This window comes from Balaenoptera borealis (assembly GCF_965194805.1).
Source record: "Balaenoptera borealis genome assembly, chromosome: 8".
In the NCBI taxonomy this organism is placed as follows: domain Eukaryota; kingdom Metazoa; phylum Chordata; class Mammalia; order Artiodactyla; family Balaenopteridae; genus Balaenoptera; species Balaenoptera borealis.
In genome coordinates this window covers 62556797-62580861 of record NC_138865.1, presented here as the reverse complement: position 1 = coordinate 62580861, position 24065 = coordinate 62556797, and the positions used below count along the sequence as shown (strand labels likewise).

The window sequence follows — 24065 nt, the reverse complement described above, 5'->3', positions numbered from 1 at the left end:
AAGCACTTTGGTTCATATTCTTGCCCCACCTGATGGAACCTGCCCAAAGAAAGACTGTCACTCCCTTGACCAGATGAGCCAGACCCTGGATTCCTCAGGGCTCTACAAACTGCTAGATCAACACTTGGATTAGAAAGCCCAAAACCCTTAATCCTTCCAGGGCTCAGAACCTTCTTCCTTCTCCCTGTTCATCTGAAGATAGGTGGAAGGTGGTAAAAAAAAAAGTGTGATTTTGTTTTCCACACATCTGCTATTTCCACATTCCCGGTGTTCAGGCCCACTTATTAGAAAAAATTAACTTCTCCTTAGTTCAGAACTAGGACATCTGTCTTGGACAATCAGTTAATTTCATTTTTTTCTGATATATACATATATGACTATTTGAAAACAATACTGAAGTAATTTGTGAGTTCTTACTAATCATAAACAGTTACAAAATTTTGAAATCTGAAAATTTACTCTATATCCCCAAGTTTGAAGGTGCTGTGAAATATTGGTTTCAAGCAACATGGGCAGTTTAATAATTATTAAATTATATAAAAATGTATTATATTATATTAAACTGAAGAAATATTAAACAACCAGACAAATTATCTTTTGAATTATGAATTATTGAAGCTACAGATTTACAGCTCTGGGTTGCTTACATGAGAATAGTTTTCTTATGTAAATTGTCTGAATCAATAATGGACATTCAAAAACTTTGAAAAAATAAAATAGAATACTAACTTTTTTCTGTTCAATAGGATAGATATTTCCAGATCAAAGCTAACTGGGGGGACTTCCCTGGTGGCGCAGTGGTTAAGAATCCACCTGCCAATGCAGGGGACATGGGTTCAAGCTCTGGTCTGGGAAGATTCCACATGCCGCAGAGCAACTAAGCCCATGCACCATAACTACTGAGCCTGCGCTCTAGAGCCCACGAGCCACGACTACTGAAGCCCGCGTGCCTAGAGCCTGTGCTCTGCAACAAGAGAAGCCACTGCAATGAGAAGCCTGTGCACCACAACGAAGAGTTGCCCCCACTCACCGCAACTAGAGAAAGCCCGCGCACAGCAACAAAGACCCAACGCAGCCAAAAATAAATAAATTAAATAAATAAATAAATTTAAATAAATAAATAAATAAAAATTCCGATTACATCATTTAAAAAAAAAAAGCTAACTGGGGCATTCAGTGAGCAAGTGACTAAGTACCCATTCTAAGTAGAGCCATGGACTTGCATTATCATGTTGCTGGACCAAAGTGAGGCTGTGTGCTACAAATTATTTGAAGAATGCTTTTGGGGGTAATTCTGTACGTACAGAATTAGATTTATTTAAAACTCTAACTCTAATCTTTTTATTTCTTTTTTACCGTTTACATTATTATGTGCATTGCTGCCACAGTTTCACAAGTTACAATGTTCCTTCATGTCCTCTGAATTTTATAACCCTGAGACTACTTAATTGTCATTTCAACCTGTTTACAGCAAATGAGGAGAGGATATCTGAGATGTATTTTTAAATACTCTCTAATCAGACATGTGATGAATCCCAAAGCAAAACCATGATAGTGTGTTCTATACTTGCTAATAAGATTCCCTTGGAAATAACAAACAGAATAGTTCAGTAATTTAAAAACTGGCACATTATTGCTTTAATAGGAACTGTGAATATTTTATCACCATAATCCCCAATGAATAATTCTGCTTTGTTACTTTCCCTTCAAGGAGAAGAGTACTTGAAGTTATGATATGCAATGATAGAATCTCTTGAAAACCTTTGAGATCCTTTACCAAGTGACTCTGAAAATCTTTGATATTCTCCTCAGAATATTAAGGGATAGTGTTCAAAAAGTGAAGCAATTATTTGTCAAAATTCTCTAAACATTGAGATTAGCTTATTGTGCCCTATATTTAATTTGCATTTTATCTTCTCATTTATTTCAAATCGGTTGCATATTAAGTAGCCTTCTTTTAAGTCTCTAGGATTTCTTCATTAACGTTGTCCCCTGCCTTTTGTTATAATGTCATACACCCTTATTCGCACATTTCCATCAAAGACACTTTATTGAGTAACTACAATGGCAGGGAAAGTAATGCTCATCAAATATTGCCTGTGCTTACCTACATTTCTTGGACTACGCTGCAGTTTGTTAGAGATTATAAGACTAGTTATGGCCAATGTATGATGAGCCAAAATTTTGTCATTTTTATCAGATATTCTTAATTGCAGACATGCTACCTGTATGTTCTCTATTTTTTTCTGGCTTTATTGTGACATAATTGACATGCAACATTGTCTAAGTTTAAGGTGTGTAACGTGTTGATTTGATACACTTATACATTGTGAAATCATTATCAAAGTAGGGTTAGTTAACACTTCTATCACCACACATACTTACTATTTCTTTTTAGTGGTGAGAACAATTACCATCTACTGTCTTAGCAGTTTCAAGTATATAATACAGCATTGTCAGTGATAATCACCATGCTGCACATTAGACAACCAGAGGTTATTTATCTTATAACTGAAAGTTTACACCCTTTGAAAAACATCTCCCCATTTCCCCCATGTGTCAGTCCTTGGTAATCACCATTCTACTCTATGTTTCTATGAGTTTGGTTTCTTTAGATTCCACATGTAAGTGATATCACACAGTATATGTCTTTATCTGTCTAATCTCACCTAGCATAATGTCCTCATGATCCACCCATGTTGATATAAATGGCAGAATTTCCTTCTTTATCATGGCTAAATAATATTCCATTGTATGTGTGTATATATATGTCACATCTTTTATCGTTGATCCATTAATCTATTGACAGGCACTTAGGTTGTTTCCATATCTTGGTATTGTGAATAATGCTGCAATGAACTTGGGAGTACACATATCTCTTCGAGATCCTGATTTCATTTCCTTTGGATATATACTCATAAATAAAATTGCTGGATCATATGGTAGTTCTATTTTTAATTTCTTGAGAAACTTCCATACTGTTTTCCATAGTGTCTGTACCAATTTACATTCCCACCAACAGCGCACAAGGGTTCCCTTTTCTCCACATCCTCACCAACAAGTGTTCTCTTCCTTTTTTGATGGTAGCTATTCTAATAGATATAAGGTGATATGTCACTGTGGTTTTGATTTGGATTTCCTGATGATTAGTGATGTTGAGTACATTTTTATGCACCTATTGGCAACTTGTAGGTCTTCTTTGAAAAAATGTCTATGAAGATCCTCTGCCCATTTTTTAATCAGATTTTTTGTTTTTGTTTTTTGTCTGTTTGTTATTGAGTTGTATGAGTTCTTTATATATTTTGGATATTAACCCCTTATCTAATAAATGGTTTACAATTTTTTTGTAAATTGCCTTTACATTTGTTGATTGTTTCTTTTGCTGTGCAGAAGCTTTTTAGTTTGATGTAGTCCAATTTGTTTAATTTTACTTTTATTGCTTTTGCTTTTGGTGTTATATTCAAAAAGTCATTGCCAAGACCAATGTCAAAGAATTTTCCCCTATATTTTCTTATAGGAGTTTTAATATTTGGGGTTTATGTTTAATTCTTTTATCTATTTCAAGTTAATTTTTGTGAGTAGTGTAAGGGGTTTAATTACATTCTTCTGTATGTGGTTATCCAGTTTTTCCAGCATCATTTATTGAAGAAACTATCTTTTCCTCACTAAAATATTATTGGTTCCCTTTTCAAATATTAGTTGACTATATATGTGAGGGTTTATTTCTGGGCTCTTGATTCTGTTCCATTGCTGTTTGATTACTATAGCTTTGAAATCAGGAAGTCTGATGCCTCCAGCTTTGTTCTTTCTCAGGATTGCTTTATCTATTTTGGGGTCTCTCATGGTTCTATTAAAAATTTTAGGACTTTTTTTTTTTTTTTCTGTGAAAAGTGCAACTGGAATCCTGATAGAGATTGCATTGAATCTATAGATGGCTTCAGGTAGTATAGACATTTTAACAACATTGATTTTTCTGATCCATGAACATGGGATATCTTCCATTTATTTGTGCTTTATTCAGTCTCTTTCATCAAAGTCTTATATTTCTCAGTGTATGATCTTTTATATCCTTAGGTAAATTTACTCCTAAATATTTTATTGTTTTTGATGTTATTATGAATGGGATTGTTTTGTTTTTTTTCTTTTTCAGATCTTTTGTTGTTATTCTACAGAGACATTACTGATTTCTATATGTTGATTTTTTACTTGCAAATTTACTTAATTCATTGAGCAGTTCCAACAGTATTTTGGTGAAGGTTTTAGGATTTTCTATATATAAGATAACATAATCTGCAATTAAAGACATTTTTCATTTTTTCTAATTTAGGTGCCTTTTATTTCTTCATTTTGCTTGATTGCTCCAGCTAGGATTTCCAGTACTATGTTGAAGAGAAGTGGTGAGAGTGGGCATTCTTGCATTGTTTCCAATCTTAGAGGAAAAACTTTTCATCTTTTTAAACTTTTAATCTTCCACCTTAAGTATGATGTTGCTGTTGTGTGTGTTGTTGTTGTTTTTTTTTCCTCTAACAGTAGGCTGGAACTTCTCCACTGGAAACCTAAACTTCCACAAAGGCTCTCTTGTCTCTTGTCTGTGGGTGATTGTCTAAGATGGAGCATCCAAGGGAGTCTTGGACTGAAGTCAACAGGGGCTATACAGGTCTCATGGACCACTGCAGGATACACAGCCAAGACTGAGCTCTGTATCCCCATTAATTGATGAGCAGGGGGGTGAAACTCTTTCCCAGTCCCTTGTGTATGGTGCTGGATCCCACAGAGTTCCCACAAAGGCACTTTTGCCTGTGGATAAATTTCCAAATTCCAAATTTATCCACAGGCAAAAGTGCCTTTGTGGGAGGGGTCCCTTTGAGGGAGGGGAGTGATGAGGGATGTCTACTTAGCCATGTTGCTGATGTCACTCACCATATGTTCTTTCTTTTCCTGATGCATCAACTTTGGAAGCCTTGGATCTGGACTGTTCAGCTACTACGGACTATCCCAATTAATACTGGTACTAATCAACACAGCATAAGTAAATGAGAACAAAGGGAAAATTATAGAATACATAAGGAATTTAAGGAGCAATATATATTCTAGCCTCCTTTGTCATAGGTTAGGTGACCATAGGTGCCTGGGTTTATCTCTGGACTTTCTGTCCTGTTCCATTGATCTATATTTCTGTTTTTGTGCCAGTACCATACTGTTTTGATTACTGTAGCTCTGTAGTATAGTCTGAAGACAGGGAGCCTGATTCCTCCAGCTCCATTTTCCTTTCTCAAGATTGCTTTGCCTATTTGGGGTCTTTTGTGTTTCCACACAAATTGTAAAACTTTTTGTTCTAAGTCTGTGAAAAATGTTATTGGCGATTTGATTGCATTGAATCTGTAGATTACTCTGGGTAGTATCGTAATTTTGAAAAGATGCTTAACATCATTAAGTATCAGAGAAATGCAAATCAACCTACAGTGAGGTATCACCTCACACTGGTCAGAATGGCCATCATCAAAAAATCTACAAACAATAAATGCTGGAGAGGGTGTGGAGAAAAGGGAACTCTCCTACACTGTTGGTGGGAATGTAAATTGGTGTAGCCTCTATGCAGAACAGTATAGAGGTTCCTTAAAAAACGAAAAATAGAGCTACTATATGATCCAGCAATCCCACTCCTGGGCATATATCCAAAGATAACCATAATTTGAAAATATACATGTACCCCAATGTTCACTGCAGCACTGTTTACCAGAGCCAGAACATGGAAGCAACCTAAATGTCCATCAACAGGGGAATGGATAATGAAGATGCAATACATATATAAAATGGAATATTACTCAGCTATAAAAAAGAACAGGGCTTCCCTGGTGGCGCAGTGGTTGAGAATCTGCCTGCCAATGCAGGGGACACGGGTTCGAGCCCTGGTCTGGGAAGATCCCACATGCCGTGGAGCAACTAGGCCCGTGAGCCACAATTACTGAGCCTGCGCGTCTGGAGCCTGTGCTCCTCAACAAGAGAGGCCGCTATAGCGAGAGGCCCGCGCACCGCGATGAAGAGTGGCCCCCGCTTGCCACAACTAGAGAAAGCCCTCGCACAGAAACGAAGACCCAACACAGCCAAAAATAAATAAATTAATTAATTAAAAAAAAAAAATAGGCTCTTTGACAAGCCTTGTTTAAAAAAAAAAAAAAAAAGAACAAAATAATGCCATTTGCAGCAACATGAATGGACCTAGAGCTTGTCATACTGAGTGAAGTAAGTCAGACAGAGAAAGATAAATATCATATGATATCGCTTATATGTGGAATCTAAAAAACTGGTACAAATGAACCTATTTACAAAGCAGAAATAGAGTCACAGATGTAGAAAACAAACGTATGGTTACTAAGGGGGAAAGGGGGGGATAAATTGGTAGATTGAGACTGACATATACACACTACTATATATAAAATAGATAACTAATAAGAACCTACTGCATAGCACAGGGAAATCTACTCAGTACATTGTAATGACTTATATGGGAACAGAATCTAAAAAGGAGTGGGTATCTGTAAATGCACAACTGACTCACTTTGCTGTACAGCAGAAACTAACACAAAATTGTAAATGAACTATACTCCAATAAAATTAATTAAAAAAATAAATAAAATAGATAACCAACAAGGCCTACTGTATAGCACAAGGAACGATGCTCAATATTCTGTAATAACCTAAATGGGTAAATAATTTGAAAAAAGAATAGATACATGTACATGTATAAGTGAATCACTTTGCTCTACACCTATAATAACACATTATTGTTAATCACCTATACTCCAATATGAAATAAAAATTTAAAAAAAATAAATAAAATAGATAACCACATAAAAAGCTATATTAATACATTAAATGTATGTCTTGATAGTCTACTGACTAGAGGTAGGCCTCAAAATTAATTGTGAATTTGTAAGTAGTCAGTGTAAAAGGGAAATACAATTGGTTACTATTGTGTCCATAACATAAAAATAAACCAGTTGACTGGGGAAAAATACCTATTATTTGTATTAAGACAGACAGAAAATTCCCCCTTTATTTTCAGACAGGGCAACATGACCTAATGACTCTGTTTATTCTTTGATGCCATTTAAACGCAGGACCATGTACTTTTACAGTCAGAGGAGATGTTTCTCAAATTTACTTTGATTATGTAAATCGTCAAAACAGATTATCTCAAGAAAAACAGATTATTCTCAAGGTTCAGTTAGGTCAGGCTTCATTTTTGCTTATTCAATATGAACTTGTCAATATCACGCATAAACTTTTAAATACATGCGTAAAATTCTACTGGAAGTGTTTACAGAAATAAGGATATTTTTTGTGTCTAATCAATTTGTGTTGTGTTTAAAGTATAACTGAGTTCAAATTAGGGTATTTGCCTAAAAAACATAAATTAATTTTCCTGCATTACTTGAAGAATTGTTCATTCACACTTTTCCATCTTTCTAGCTTGTTTACTATCAGGAATGTTAGAAGACTGTACTGTAGTTTGAGCTATGTGGCAAATTTCTCATCAATTCATTTAGAAATTCCCAAATATCTGTGTGTTTTTATGGAGAACATATTTTATGTCTGATTCATTTTTCATCAGAGTACTTCTATTTATTTATATGTGCCAAATCTTGGTGGAAAATCTGAGTCTATTCTTTCTTTCTTTATTTTTTTCCTCACTTTTTTTTTTTTGGTAAAGCTATTTTGACATTTTGATTTCTAATTAATTTTTAAAGAGAACCAGAAAGAAACACATAGAGATGTTGCATTTTTTAAAGCATGATATCAATAAAGAAAACATTATCTTTCTTAGAAAACTTTGCTATGAGAACTTGAGATTTTATGGACACTCTGTGTAAATCAATGATCCATGAGAGCAAAACATGCACACTGGGTTCTCGGTCAATATAAATACCAAAAAACGAAAATGAGAGCAAGATGCTTTTGAACATGGTTTCAAATGTGTTGCATTCACCTGAATTTTATGGATGATATTTTTAGCTCCCTTGCATAAGAAGGATTTAGCTGGCCCCTGAAAACTAAGCACCCTGAGAAAGATATCCTTTACCAGTCACTGCAATGTGCCTCTACCATCAACTGACTGAAAGAAAAAATGTCATCATTATATGTCTCATGGCCTTTATTAAAAAAGGAAGTAGTGTTTAGTCCAATTTAACTTAGGATTTTTTATGATATTGAGAAATTACTGGAATGTTCTCAAGTTATCTGGAACAAAATACACTAGTAATTCCTCGTAAAAACCAGTTTGAAGACTGATATATGAACATAAACATTGTAAAATTATTTCTAGGCCTCTTATCATCCCAGCTTAAATATTCCAATAACCTTCCATTTTTTTCCTAGCTTGATTTCCAGATATTCTGTGCCAAGTATATTTGAATTCAACTGTGGCTACTCCATTATGCCATGATCAGAATAGTTTTATCATCTTTATCAGTTTGAAAGATGCACTTCACACATTGGAAATAGTTTTTCACAGGTAGATTTCACACCTAGTTACTCCAAAGAGAATTGACATATGGTAGAGATGTTTTTTTTTTTAATTCACAAGCTGCTTAAAATAGAGATTAGAAAAAAAAAAATAGAGATTAGTAGAAAGTTCAACTTGATAATTATAAAATGCAGAATATTAAATCAATTAAATAAAAAGAATTAAAATACAAAGATAAAGCACAGTCACCCTTACCCTGCAATACTTCTTTTAATACTCTCAATTGCACATCATGAACAATTACCCACTCAGTAAAATCTTTTTTTTTTTTTTTTCCATTTTGATATGGCCACATATCACCTTTAACAAAAAGAATGAAAAATAAAAAAACATTTTTCCCTTTAGTTGTAAAGCATTTTCTACTTAAACTGCCTCCATTTCTTAAGTATTTTAGTTGCCTAGGAAACATACAAAGATTTTTCTGCAATAGCAGGGATCCATTTAAACACCAAATTCCCTCTGTAAGCCTGGTTCATCATTTTTATATTGCAGAAGTCTTCAACAGAGCACTTGACTGCAGCCAACTGGCTTGCTACCATATCACACTTTCATTCTAATAAAACGGGCCAAACAGATTTTCAGAGAGTTAAAGCACAGAGTCGTGGCCCTAACAGTATGATCCAGAGTATCATTTCCTTGGGATTCTAGAGTTTGAGAAGGATTATCTATTTTCAGATGTTAATCTAATCTATTATCCGCTACAAAAGATCAGCACACATTAACACTGGAGAGACCACTATTTTCTTGTCTTAATTTTTTTAAGTGCATTAACTCTTTTAGGAAACTAGGATACCATTTATAACATACAAAGTGGTCTTCTACACATTTGTTAGCTCTGTTTGACTTTTATATATTTTATCAGTATAGCATTGGTGTAGAGGAAAAACTACGTATTTCAGGTCACACAGAGGGATTTATTACAGCAGCTAGATTGCCAGTGGAGTTGTGGGGGGAATAACAATTAATCTTTGTTGCTTCCAGGTTCCCCCATCTAGATAATGATAAAAATAAGATCTAAATCCAAAGGTCACCGTGATAGATCTAATTTATATAAAATTATCCCTTCTATGTTTCTTATCTCAGGGAATAATGCCACCATCTTTCTCATTCACAAGTAAGAAACCTAAAAATTTCTTGTCCTCTCCCTCTCTCTGTCCTTCACATCCAGTAAGTCACTTAATCTCTCTACACCACAGCCACTGTCACTGTCATTTCCAAAATCGATATTTATTTGGTCTCCAAGTCTCAGTTTGGGCTGCTTTAGTTCTCAACAATGATGCCAGACTGATCTTTCTAATACCTTTCTGACCCTGTCATTTAATTTCAGCGACTCCACATAAATCTTCACATTTCTAATAAGACATTCAAAGCCCTTATCTCCCAAGCTCTTGGTGTGTTCTTGCTTGTAAACTAAGAAATACAAACACATCAATCTAGCCACACCGAGTTATTTCTAGTTACCTTAATATTCTATGCTTTACTTTTTATTCTATTGTCTCTGCACTGGAATGTCTACCTGGAACTTCTAGATTCCAGAAGGACTAACTAGCCATTACCCATTTTTGTTTCCACAACTGAAATATGACTTGATCTATGAAGAATTCTTGAACCACAATCTGAACTGGGTATTGCTGCTTTCATGAAGTAAGACAGGTTAAGACAGAGGTTATTATTTGTTCACTGTCATATGCCCATGGCTAGTTTCCATGAGACAGACATTAAGCACTTAATTTGCTTAAGATAAATTTCTTTACCATCATACCAGTATATATAATAGACGGGGGGGGTCTCCTATTAAAACAAAATGGAAACAAACATGTCTAGGAAAGTTGGTAGGGCAGGCAACCCTAAGATACCTATTTCTATCCATCGATTAGCTTAAAAAAACAGAATGGCATTTGTCAAGGATGATGGTCCCTGCACAAAATGCCAAGCATTTATAATGAGGCTTTTTTTTTTTTTTTTTTTTAGAAGCATCTGAAAGGATCTGTCCTGGGCCCCTGGTATGCAGATGTGGTATGGAGTGGAGAAAGGAATCTTCTCTCCACTTCTCCCAGGGATGTTGAGAGTTTGAATATGTTGGAGAAGGCAGATAACAGTAATATTTGAATTACTACTAGTATATGATCACATTTGAATTCACAGGCTGGTGATGTCTCAAGTCATTATATATACTTTTAAATAACATTTATACAAAGAGGTGTATGTAAACATACTGTGAACATGTTCACTAAGCTTGGATTTATATTTAGTTACTTTACAAATGACAAAAACTGTGAACTTTCTGGTATTGGCTACCAGGCCTTATCAATCTAAATATCCTCTCTTTGTTCAGTTATTTTTGAAGATATTCCTATGAGGTTAAAAGTCTCTTAGTGTCATTTTTAGAACATTAGTCAAAATAAAGGAACACATATTCCTGATAACTAAGCAATTTTAGGTGAAAGAGAACATTTTTCATTAAATTTACTTTTATTAGGTAGTATGCATATGCTCATGCCCTAATTTTCTTGTCTCATTTATAAAGCATCTCAGGGGATATGACTACATCTCATGCCTCCTTTCCTCCTTTCCTCCATAGTTCCTTGACACAATAAATGCCATGTAAATGATATGACTGAGAAGGCTTACACTTCACTAGGGGTACTAGGTTTCTGGAACACAATTCAGTCTACATGTTCAGCTTTTATCATTTTAACTCACTTTTCTTTTGTTAGTCACGTTGAAAATGGATGACATCAGATGATCAAAGTACAGTATTAACAAAGTTGCAGTATTGAATATGTTTCACCTGCACTATTTTTGAATCACAATTCACTGCAAATGACAAGACAAAAATCTTTATTAGTAAGATTCGGGGACACAGTCTTCCTATAGACTTTGAAAGATACATAGGTATTCACCTGTCTTGCTCTAACTGGAAGTTAGTATAATAGAAAGGATTGTACAGGAAGAGTTCACATTAGCTGTTATCATTTTGGAAATGAGAAAATCAATAAATAATAATTATAGTATAAACAAAAGGGAGACTTTATTTTTCTTAAGAATATTAAGCACGGGTTTAACCTACCAAGAAGGTTTTAAAATATCATTTCAAAACCTTTATTACAGAGGGCTGAAATCATTCTAATTATTCTGAACCAGATGATTTCCTAGGATTCCTTATAGCTTTTTCATTCTATGTGCTAAAAAAGATACAAACAAAATGCTAATGGAATCAAGAATACATATTTTGAGTGAAATCAAGTCTTTTGAAATTTATGCGGAAGTACAATTTTAAAGAAAATATCAAGAACTTTACATCCCTATAAATTTAAAAGGTGGAAAAGATTGCCCTAAACCTGGTCAACAGAATAAAGAACCTCACAGTTTGCCGAAAAAGAATGAGAATTAAGAACAAAAGTTAGAGAAATTAGCAAAAGAATAGTGTAAATAAATAAGAGAGTTTATCAAAGTAAGATTTAAAAGCAAAACCCATGTAAGCATTCATGATACAAATTTATAAGCTTTGAATAAAATGGCCAAATGGCCTCTAAATTTGTCAGAAAATGAACTACTTCTCCTTAAAGGGTAAACTACAACTTTTAAAAATTTCCAAAGGATAAAATTCTTTTATCGAAGTGTTTAATTGCTCTTTGTATTTCTTAAACCATAATTTACACTTTTATTCTAAATCCTAAATATGGACTCTCCCTGGATTTTTAATATCAATCTTGACCAAAGATCCACTTTTTTGGCTTTTCTACTCCCTGTTTATAATGTAGACAGTTCCCAATGCCATTTTTCCTTCCTCCACCATGATAGCTCACCAGTTCTAATCTTATGGGCTGATTTTCAACCTTGCACAGTCCCTTCTCACATATCTACACATTGGAATATCAAGTGTTCTTCAAAATTAACCACAAATACTATTTTCTCCAAAATGGTCATCACTCCAGCCACAAGTGGGTTAATTCTCTTTTTAAAACATTCTCTGTGCTTCTCACTATCAAAATATAATACTTCTCTTATGTTCTTGTAATATATGTGTTTGTTTCTGAGTGTATATATATATATCTTATCTTTTCCACTAAACTTTAAACTCCTCAAGAAGAATTAGAGTCTATTTAATAGTTATGTCCTCCTGTAGCCTTTAGCATGTGTTCTTCACAGAGAGATGCCCAGATCTATCTGTGAATGATGGAAACATAATATATCTCATTCATTTATTCAGTAAATGTTTATCTATATGGTGAAGGAGCAAGAAAAAAGAGTAAACATTTCAGGGACTGTTAACATAAGTAAGTTAGAAGAATACGAGCTTGTGTTCAATCTATCTTTTTTTCCCTAAAATAAAGGGATATCATTATTGCAGAATATGGAGGGCATGTTTTTGTCAGAGAAAGCTGGCTTCCACTTAAATGCTACGTGGTGTTGAACAAATTAATCTCTCTGAGCTTCAGTTCGTTCACTTATAAAATAGAGATAATACTTATAGTTCATTATAAAGGGCAAATGGCAAATCTATGAGAAGTGTTCAGCTTAGTGCTTGATACACAGATGTCTATAAAAGCATAAACATGAGATTCTCTTGTGGGGGATTGAGAGATGGACAATAATGTTTATTTTCCTTAAAGTAAAGCTTAGAACACTACATCTTATGATTACAATAGAAAATTAAGTTTTTACACATGAAAAAAAATGGCAGGGAGACCACATATTCCATCTTCTTAAAATAGTATTTTTTAATATAATTATCTATCTATCAAGTCAGCATAACTTTTTACCTTTGGAGACCTTTTAATTTTTTCTTTGAAAAACTTTTTTCAAATTTTTTTCTAATTTTTGAAATATATATTTTAATTTAAAAACCTAAAGTATGACGTTCAATCATTTAGCAAGAAGTTTTCATTATGCAGAATTTTAAATATATTGTATATGATTAATCAATGGAGACAAGCTAAGAGCCTATATTTCTGACTTACCCTGGGTGTGGGGCCCACAAACACAGACATGTAAAGAGACATTATTTACCTCAAATAGAAATATTTTCCTGTAGAAACAGGGTTTTCCCCCCTCACATTGCTATAGAGTGAACACATTGGTCTTCTGGTTTCTTCATTTTTTAGCCTAACTCGTATCCTGGGGAAAATCCCTTTTCCTATGTCTGCCTCTCCCCTCATCAGAAACCTACATCATAGAGGGGTGAAGGTGTGACTAAGGTCTGGGAACAAAAAGCATTTCATTTTGTTGCCCACAGGTACTGTGCACATGAAGCAACTCAGAAAATCATAGGCAGGAACCAAGGTCACACTACTGGAAGGAATAGAATTTTTCTTTCCCTGATTGAACCTGAACCTAGCAGGCTGTAGCCTAGTAGCTGATGGTAGCCACCTTGCTGCCTTTTAGCACTTAACAGTAAAGACTTAATACAGGAAAAGAGAGCCAAAAGAAGAAGAGAGGAGACAGACACCTAGGAGACAGATAACGTCTGTTGTAGGCAGAAAAATGGATCCCCAAAGATATCCATATTGAAATCCCTGGAACCTGTGGATATTTTATGTTACCTGTAGAAGGGATTAAGGTGGAATCAAGGTTGACCTTAAGATATAGAGATTATCCTTGTGGACTCAATACAATCAGAAGGGTCCTTAAAAGTTAGAAGAGGGATGAAAGAGAGTTTGTGCCAGAGTTATACAAGGTCAGAAAAGACTCCACCAGCCATTGCTGGTTTTGAAGATGGAAGGGAGCCACAAGCTAAGGAATGTGAATGGCCTCCAGAAACTGGAAAAGGCAAAAAGAAAAAAAAAGATTCTTCCCAAGAGCCTCCAGAAAGGGAGGCAGCCCTGCCCAGTGAGACCCATTTCAGACTTCTGACTCCAGAAATGTAAGATAATAAATCTGTCTTGTTTTAAGCCACTAAGTGTGTGGTCATTTATTACAGCAGCAAGAGGAAACACAGTACTCCAAATCTTTGTATAAAGTTTCCAGTAATGCCTACGGTCTTTTCAGTGGCATGAGCCGTAAATTTATTATTTCTTTTACCTTTGTATGGTTGGTATCTTGTAGTTTACCCAGTTAGGCACTATGGCTAAATGTGGGTTAAGGAGCAGGCTTTATTGGGGAAACATACATCCCAGGATTCAGTCAGACCAGAAGGCGTAGGTTCCCTTATTCTCATTAACCTTCCAATGTGAGGCTTACTGGGGCCGGCTGGGCACATAGTAAGAATAGGTGTTCCAGGGAGGAACCTGGCCTCATCTCATCCCCCTGGGAATTGATACTGAAGATCAGAGTAACCAGGCCTTCTCCTCTTGCTGATCCCTCAATAGTAAACTTCTCCAGTAAAGCCTATTACTTTGACCATACTTTGCGTTATTGTACAATTCACCCTGAGTTTTCGCAAACAACAGGTGGAGACCTCAAAAGGACTGACTCACCTTGCCTGACATCTTCACATTTGAGACCATTTCTGTCATTTCCAGCTGAGCCATTTGATGAATATCTGATACCTGATGAATACAGTAATAAAAGGATTTTGCCTTCTTCCTAGAATTCTCTTAAGCATTGATCCTAAATTCTCTGGAGATTTCATTCATTCATTCACTCTTCCAGGCAACACAATTCACTAAGTACATGATTATAATCTAGATGCTGAAAACGTAAATATAAAGAAGATACCATATCTCTCCCCAAGGAGTTCATGGATTAATAGGGCAAATGGGAAAATAAGCAGAAATTACAATGCAATATGATATATTCTCTAAGATAAGTATTTGTAAGGTAAGAGAATAGGAAGATAACAGAGAGAAGCATGATTAAAAGACTCATAGATGTTAGCTGTATTTAGAATCTGGACTCAGCTATAATTATCCTTTTCCCAAATGGGAAGGAAGAACATCCTGAGATAAAATGATTAGTAAAAAAACAAGCTTCCTGACTACAGAATACATGTCTGCATTTCTTGGCAGGAGGAACGACTAAATATGTCAACTCAAGTGCAAAGGCTTGACTATAGTAGGTGCTTAAAGAATACTTGTGGAATGAATGTCTAAATGGATAATTAGCAAAAAATAGCTGATGGTGCCTAAATTATGTTACTAATTGTCACCATCAATAAAGTGAAGTAATTTATAATTATAGTTAGAAAAAATTCTCGTATTGAATTTAGTTTTGACAAATAGCAGCTTAAATAGTGACAAAAAGAAACTGGAGGCTTTACAGTTAAGAAAATCGGCTTTAGATACCAGCCAGCCTGGGTTAGAGTCTTGACTGTTCTCCTTATTGGCCACTGTGACCTTGGCCAGGCTACTTAACCATCCTAAATTTGTTTCCTCCTAACAGGCTAAATAACTTTGGAGCCTATTATTTAGAAAATCTGATGATTAAAGGAAGTAATATATTTGAAATGCTTAGCAGAGAGCCTAGAATTTAATAAGCACTCAATAAGTGTTTGCTCTAATAATAACTAATAATAAATATCCATATGAAAATAACTTTTAAACATCAAGTGAGACTGTTACAGAAGTTGAAAGATTTAATCTGGAAAATATTAACTATAACATAACTATTTTTATAAGAGATCCCATTGGTGTAATCATTTATTGTGATTTTGGCCCATATGTCTATGTCAGAGGAATGGAATATGGCCAAGGATTTTTAAGTAATTGTGTAAAATTGCTCCTGTTATGTAAAATTAATTGAGGGCTTGCTCCAGCAGCTGTTATGTGTACACAGAGGCTGCAAACCCTATTAAATAGAGTGATAACCATATAATCATGTTTTTCACATATCATTTTGTGCTAGCTATCACAATTAAAGGTTTACAAATAACAGTGACTTGTTTAAATATTATTGACACAATTAGATTCTCCCAGTGTGTGAATTACACCCTAGAAATAGATCCGGCATTTTGGAAATTAGATGATCTCTATTTTAATACTATTTTAATATAACGTTACCAACTATTTTTCAAAATATCCAGTTCAACTGAAATCTATCCAAGTTAAACATCTGCACTGGCCAAATCTACAAAGAGCATTTTGGCATCATCCTTAGCTGTTTCCTTTATCACAGTCAAGAACTCTTCTACAAACACTTACATCATGTTGTATAATGGACAAAATATTTCATATATGCTATGTAATATGTTCTGACTGGATTTGCTTATCTCTGTAGTACAGATAAAAGTTGTTAACATTGAGATGGTTAAAGACTTACACCTAACGTCATAGCGTATACCCTCAGAATCTCTTTTGACTTTGCAACCTTGACTTTCTCCACATCATACATCGTCTCCACCTCCACATCACTAGAATCAATACACCACAAAATACCTTGCAGAATCATATGTTCACATTAGTTTTTCAGTTTCCCCATCTAACTTTAAATTGTGGCAGTTGTCTGTTTCAGATCCTTTTTTGTCTAATCTCATTTGGCTTTGAGAACACCTTCTTCGGAAGAAGAAAACAGGTGGAGCTTACCATTGTTGACAAGGGCTACTTTGATCTAACGATTGTGATATTAATTTAGAGGATCCATAGATTTTGCAGTCAATGCACAGCCAATATTTAATGAGCTTGAGTTAATTATCTTTTTTCCCTTTAGATAATTTTTATGTGGCTCACAATTACAATTAAATTTTAGATAAATTAACCTTCAGGAGCAAACCTGGAAAATATAATAAATATAGTTCTACCTGTAAGGGACACTTCTATATAGTATAGCTTAAATACAGAATAATTTCATATATATCATTTCATATGTCTGCCCCTTCATTTGATTATCTCTGCATTACAGATAAGGAAATCAACATTTATAATAGTTACAAGACTTATACCCCAAATCATAGAATGTGGTCTTAGACTCTGTCAAACCCTTGAGTTTCACCACATTGCCTCCACTTCATTATAATCAATATATCACATCCTGACATATTTGAAATCAGGTTACAGCCCGCTGATGAGAGCAGTCTCATCTCTTATTCCCTGGATTAACCTGTGAAAACTTTGGTTACCTGGGTGGGTAAAGCAGTTAAAGAACACCCTTCATAGAAAACTGTTAAAAGGAGGCTTATCTCTGCCTAAGTATTTGCCAAAACAGTAGGCATCTTCTAGAGACTGCAAACACTGTGTATGAAACCCAAGGTAATCTCAGCACAGTGATGAGTGTTTGACCATGAAGCTTAAGGGAATTCATTGAAGGAATAATAATTAAATAGTATTTATTTTTGACCATGATCTCTGAGATGAGAAAAGAATTTTCTATTCAGGGTAGGGAAATAAGTGCTAGAGAGGGGCTCCTGGGACTAAACTTTTACTTGCAAGAATACAGCAAATTTCTTGGAGTAGACTTGTTCCTCAGGCTTCCTTTTATCTGATTTATTCACATGATACATGTCTGCAGGCTCTAGACATAAATCTGAAATTAAATCTTTTGCTAATATTTAGCATGGATCTTGCTATAGGTTTTCAGGCTTAAAAATAGGCAACCAAATTTCTCAAGGCATTATAAAATTATTGGTGTACTATCAATATCTGTCAATGCCTGCAGCCAAAGGCCACCAGGAATACTATAGTTGAACAAAGTTTGGTTTATTGCCTCTGCAATGGAGGAGAATGCTCTCCATGGGGAACTGTGGGGTTTTTCATAAGAGGCTGTTAGAAAAGACGTACGGTATCGGGGTTTGTGCTAAATGATTTGGAGAAAGGTTAAAGAAAGTAACCTTTTCTCTAGATTGAATGTAGCCAGAAAGCAGGGGTAATTCTACTATTAGGTAGCTTAATAAAATTCTTATCTGAAGACAGAAGGTAAAAAGCAAGACTGAAACTGTGGTATAGTGACAACAGAGCAGGATTGGGGAACATTTGGTAATTTTTGTGATTTAGACAATATTCATGTATTTATCTGCATTTGTATCTGATTACAGAATGTTCTTGCATTTGTCTTGATGCATCATAATCATAGAATGACCTAATGTAGTGTGTGTCTTCTGTTACATTGTTTACGTTCAACATGAGGACATCATTATCTAGCCTTGAATGTCAGGAAACTCCAAGTAAGGTATAGCTGTTAGTACCAGGGCCATTCCCATCTCTCATGGGCTGCTTCTTTTTCTTCCCAGCTAGGACAGCTATGAACGCCTGTACATTCAATAGCAAATCCCTGTGAGCAAGTACTTTAAAATATATCCTGAATCTAACCATTTCTCAAGCCTTTCATTCTACAACCCTCATCCAAGTCAACATTATTAACTACCTGGATCCTGCTTCTACAGGATTTTTCTGTCCCCTAAAGTTTTGTCACTACTTAGCAGCCAGTGATGATCTCTTCCAATGTAAATCAGACCATGTAACTCTCCTATGCACAGACTCCAATGGCTTCCCATCACCCTCTCAGGCCAGTATCCAAAGCCTTCACCATGGTCTCACTTGGCTATTTCTCAGATATTTTTCACTGCCACACATGTTATCTTGGTTTTTTGTACTTGCTGTATCCTTTATCAAGAACGCTTTTTCCTCCAGGTCACCAGAAGGCTCACACTCATATTTCATTCAGGTCTCTATTCAGATCATCACCTGTTGGAGAAGCCTTCCTTAAACACTATTCTCTTTGCTTTTTATTTTCTCTACAATTTTTTTTTCTTTTTCTTCTTCTTCTCCATAGCATTTTTTGACTACTGGATATATATTATTTATTTGGATATCTATTTATTTTCTGTCTCCTCTTCTAAAATCCAAATTCCATGAGGCTTAGAACTACAATTATTTGACCACTGTCAAAATAAGCTCTGTATCCTCAGAGCTTAGAACATTTCCTAACACATAGTATAGGCTTAATCATGGATAAAGTCTATATCTAGAGTAGCATTTAGTCACTCGCCACAAAAGGAGCAGGTTAATTCTATGATTAGGTGGTATTATATTGAACCATAAAAAATAGCTGTTTCTGAAAGTTAAGATGGTTAAATAATGGCCATTTCATATCACCTCAATAGATAAGAACTCCCCGCATTACTGTGATGTAGGGCAGTCAGCCCTACACTGAAACAGGCCAACTTGAGCAATAAAATCTCTACTGCATGAAATGTACACCAGTCACGCTTTTATTCATTACTTCATTTAATGAACATTTATTTAGAATTTATCACCTCTGCCCTTTATAAGATGCAGTGAATATTGGGATAAACAAGGCAAAATTCTTCCTTCAAATAATACACTGAGGGAAGATAGATACAAAAGATAAAACAGAATGAGAATGGCCTCATGGAGTTACAGAAAGTATTGTACGGTAGTCCAGTGAAGGGCATTCTGAATTCGTCCAGGACATGATACCTAATTTGAGGCTTTATGAATGAGTTAGGAGTTCACCTACGACTCAGGGATTGGAAGAGAGCCATTCAGGCCGAAGGGCAAATCCTGGCTATTTGAGAGAGCATATTTTGGTTGGGAAGTATGGACATTTCCTGGAATAGAAAGAATGGAGCCGTTTCCTGAGGCCTTTAGCAGAGGAATAGGCAGGACCTGGTGTATAATACAGTGATCCTTCACAGTGAGGTCTGCTGGATTCTGAGTCCTCGAAGTAGCAGAGCAAGCAGTTTGGGGGCTTTAGGAGTCTGGGTGTTCCACTGTAAGTCACATACCAGCTGTATCAATGTCCTCACCTCTTAGCCTTCCCAACAGGGTTTGTAGTTTACAATATGACATACATAGTCCTTGGAAATCTACTGTTCTATCTTTATGCCTAATATACTAATTACAGAACATTTAAGTGTGAAGATCTTTGATATAAAATCCCCATGATGAAACATTACAGAGAATGGATATGATCACTAGTAAAATGTGTGAAAGAAGAAATAATTTTTTTTTTTTTTTTAGCCAGAACCACAGAGAACAGAAGCTGTGTATGTGCATATATTTCTTATGATTTATGTCATAATGAGGTTAACAAATTAGGTCCATTTTCTTCCGGGTCCTGATTTGTATTCATTACACTGGTTTCCCTTTGATGTCAAAGAAAATGCAAAAGGGAAAGAGAAACGGTTAAGCCAGTTTCATAAGTTCCTTTTGTTTATTTCTGTGTTTTTTAAAAAGCACCAGCACAGGTTGAGATTTATAAAGAGAGCTTAATCAATATTGTTGCTTTCAGCAGCCCTTCCTACTAATGCTTTATCTTACTAAGCAGTTCATGAACTGATGATTTTACAGAATTCTCTGGGATTAAGAATGTAGGCAGATGTTAAACTGTACTTATTTAGACATATTATTTTTATTATTTACATCATCAGTTTCTTTCCTGATTAGTAGTATGTTTTCATGTTCATTTTTTTTTTCATAGCTACAATACAAAACTAAAATGTGTTGAAGATATAAAATATGTAGTTAAAGAGATGCAGGTTTTTCATATACATTTGTTTCGGCAAAGGAGGTAGGTCTTGATTGTGACATAGCTAAAGGTTGAATAAGCTGTTTCCAGGGATTTGATTAATTGAGCTACAAACTCTGACCTATTTAATAAACCATAAAAAATAGGAAAAATTTTTATTGGCCATATTTCCTAGTTAATTCACTCTTTACCACAGTCCCTTTTTTCATTAATATTCCAATCATGGAATTTTAATTTATTTTCTTCACTGTTTCCAGAGCATTTATTATGAGTAAAAATCTGATAATTCTATCTGGCTAGAGTATACCCTTGAATAGATGTTCGTCTGTTAATTTGTCTTATGTACAATTCTCATTTCTTTCAACATAGCATCTACTGAAAATTTGAAAGCCAGGTTTAGTTAATTAGTTACGATTTAAGTTTTCAATAACTGACTCAACCTTCTACCCTGAATAATTGGACAACAAACGAATAATTTTTTTCTCCTTAGCTAAGAGTATACAAAAGACTAATACTATTACCTAGTAACTGTAAAATCTTGTCAAAGTCATCTAACACCTCTGAGCATAACTTCCCTCATCAGTAGAACAAATTGCCACACGAATCAAATGAGACTGCATACAACAGAATGAGCACCATGAACCATCATGACACAAATTTCCAAACCCAGAGAGCCTGTCCAACAGTTCCCTGAATAAATAAAACACAACCTAAAAATATCACAGTATCAAGTGATAAATAACCTTTATCAAAATAGCCTTTTGTGACACCTAAGGAACAACTTTATTTAGCTTTTTAAAAAATGAATATATAATTATTTAACATAAATAAAAAGGTTGACTGACTTAATGTTAGCTAAACAGAAAAAGATTGACAATACAGATTGTTCAAAAAATGAAATTAAAAACATGAGTGACATAGAACATTTTAGGTATTAAGACGATTATTCCAAACACATACTTTTTTTTGTGGTGCTGATAGAACATGGTATTAGTGAATACTACTATGCATTTATTGAATCCACTTATACGCCACTGATCAGCTGTCAGTGACACTGGGTGACTGGGTGCTGCTGTCTGCACTTCATCAATACACATACGTTCTACTGCCTGGGAAATGCTGAGAAATGTCTGTTTGGGAACCTCTAACTTTGCATGGCTTCTAAGGGCAATGATCACGTTCTCCATTTTTCCAAAATACTATCATCATTTAAGAACACTCAATTGAAGTGTCACTTCCTCAGAAGAAGGCACTGTGTCAGGTTTCAAGTGAAGCAATGAAAAATTAGATGTGATTACTGACCTCAAAGATATTCCTGCTTTAAGCGGTAAATGTATACACAACTGATCACTAATTGTTGCTCTGTCATCCCATATACTACAGTTAGCCTCTCAATGCCAAATCTGTGATTGGCATATACATGAGCTGACCCAAGGTGGCTTAACAAACTATCATTCCCAGGGACTTACATTTGGGTAGAGAGATCCTAGTTCTTTCTAGAATTGATTTAAGTGAAATCGAAAATGCAGATGAAAAAGGCAAACAAAACAGTAAAAACTGTGCATTACTCAGGAGAAATCAAGGAACTAGCTGTGTATTGAGTAGCAGGCCCTAGAAACATCGTGGTCCAGAAGAGGCAAAGGGAGATGAAGATGAAGAGAGGCAGAGAAAGAGAGAGGAATAAATAATTTCCTTGACCCTCCAGAACTTTCTAACTTCTGATTCCAATCCCTCCTGAGCCTGACGGTACCCTGTCAGTGAAAAACCTTCCAATCATTATATACTGTCCTATTTTACTCTAAGTAATGTAAGGTAAATTATTTACTTACAAACAATAGTTTTAAGTAAAATGAATGTGATCTAATGAGGAAAGCAGGAGGCTCTGAACTTTATCTCAGAAATAGCAATGTTATTTTAATTTCTCTGAAACCTTATGATCACAGGGAAGGTGGAGGGATGAGCTGTGCTTTGAGCGGGGAGGACGCCGAGGAAGGTTGAGAAAGCTGACTGGGCAATAGACCATGCAACTCTTTAAGATCTCTTGGAATCAAACTGTTAGGGAGGGTTGTACAACATGTTGATTATTTAGGATCTAATTTTCTAAATTATTAATCATCCTCTGTTTTTTTCCCCCTAGTTCTATTCTGCTGCCAATTCTTTCAAAAAGAACTTTAATCCTATTAATTCCCCTGCCAGATTCCAGGAAAAGTATTACAAAAACAGTGAAACTAAAATCAATGTATCTGGTTATCTCTTAGCCACGTAGTAAAAGATTTGGTGGAAATAAGGGTAAAGTGATGTCTTAATGAGATTTGGGAAATATCTGCGGATTTCATTTATGTCTGCTCAACCTAATGGGGAACTATACATAACAATTGTCTGTAATTCAATACCGAGTAGAACTTGCTGATTTTCCCCAGAGACACTGTAACTGTTCATTACTTTACACTGCAGTATAAATTGGCCCAGTGGGGAGGCAGGCATAGACTGAAGGGAGCTGAGAACAAAATTACATAAGCTAACACTGCAGGCACCTCCCCCATACTTGAGGCCCTGGAATCCTGCTCTTGATACATTCAGCCAAACAATCTGACCCTTGAAGGTCACACATCTAGCTTTGTACCTGGAGAAACCACAGGCCAGTCTGGAGTTACCTTGAAAGTATCTTAAAAATGTATACCACTTGCCCCAACACCAATGTTAGGTAACCGTAGTCCAGAACATGCCCCTGCCTTACAGAAATAATAGTTTGCTACCTTGCTATACCAAGGGCATAAAAGCAAATGGAAAAAAATGTAATATTGACAAGAACTGCCATGCATTTGCACCCCAGCTGTACCAGTTATATACGTGACTTGAGTCAAAGTGATTATTACTCTCTTTGTAGATTTCTTATCTATATAATGGGCATGGTAGCAGTACATCTGCCTCAAGCTTGTTGTGCCAGTCTAACAATACAAAAATGTCATAGCAAATAAGTAGGTCATGGAAGCTCTGTACTTGTTACTGTTTTTACTGTTGTTTTTGCTGTTGTCAACCCATTATAATTCTGACCTCAGTCTTTTTGTTATTGGGGAGGGAACAAAGGGGAAAAAAAAAAAGAAAACAGTAGTGGGTGGATTAATCATAACTGGCACAATTTTGAAACTATGTGTACTCATTAGCAGCAAGTAAA

General features: G+C 35.2%; 1 protein-coding gene across 1 annotated transcript in view; it reads right to left on the bottom strand.

The window, feature by feature from the left end:
- Positions 1 to 24065, bottom strand: part of PTPRD (protein tyrosine phosphatase receptor type D) — a 2142992-nt gene that overhangs the window by 1918998 nt on the left and 199929 nt on the right. The gene's annotated exons all lie outside the window — the stretch shown is intronic.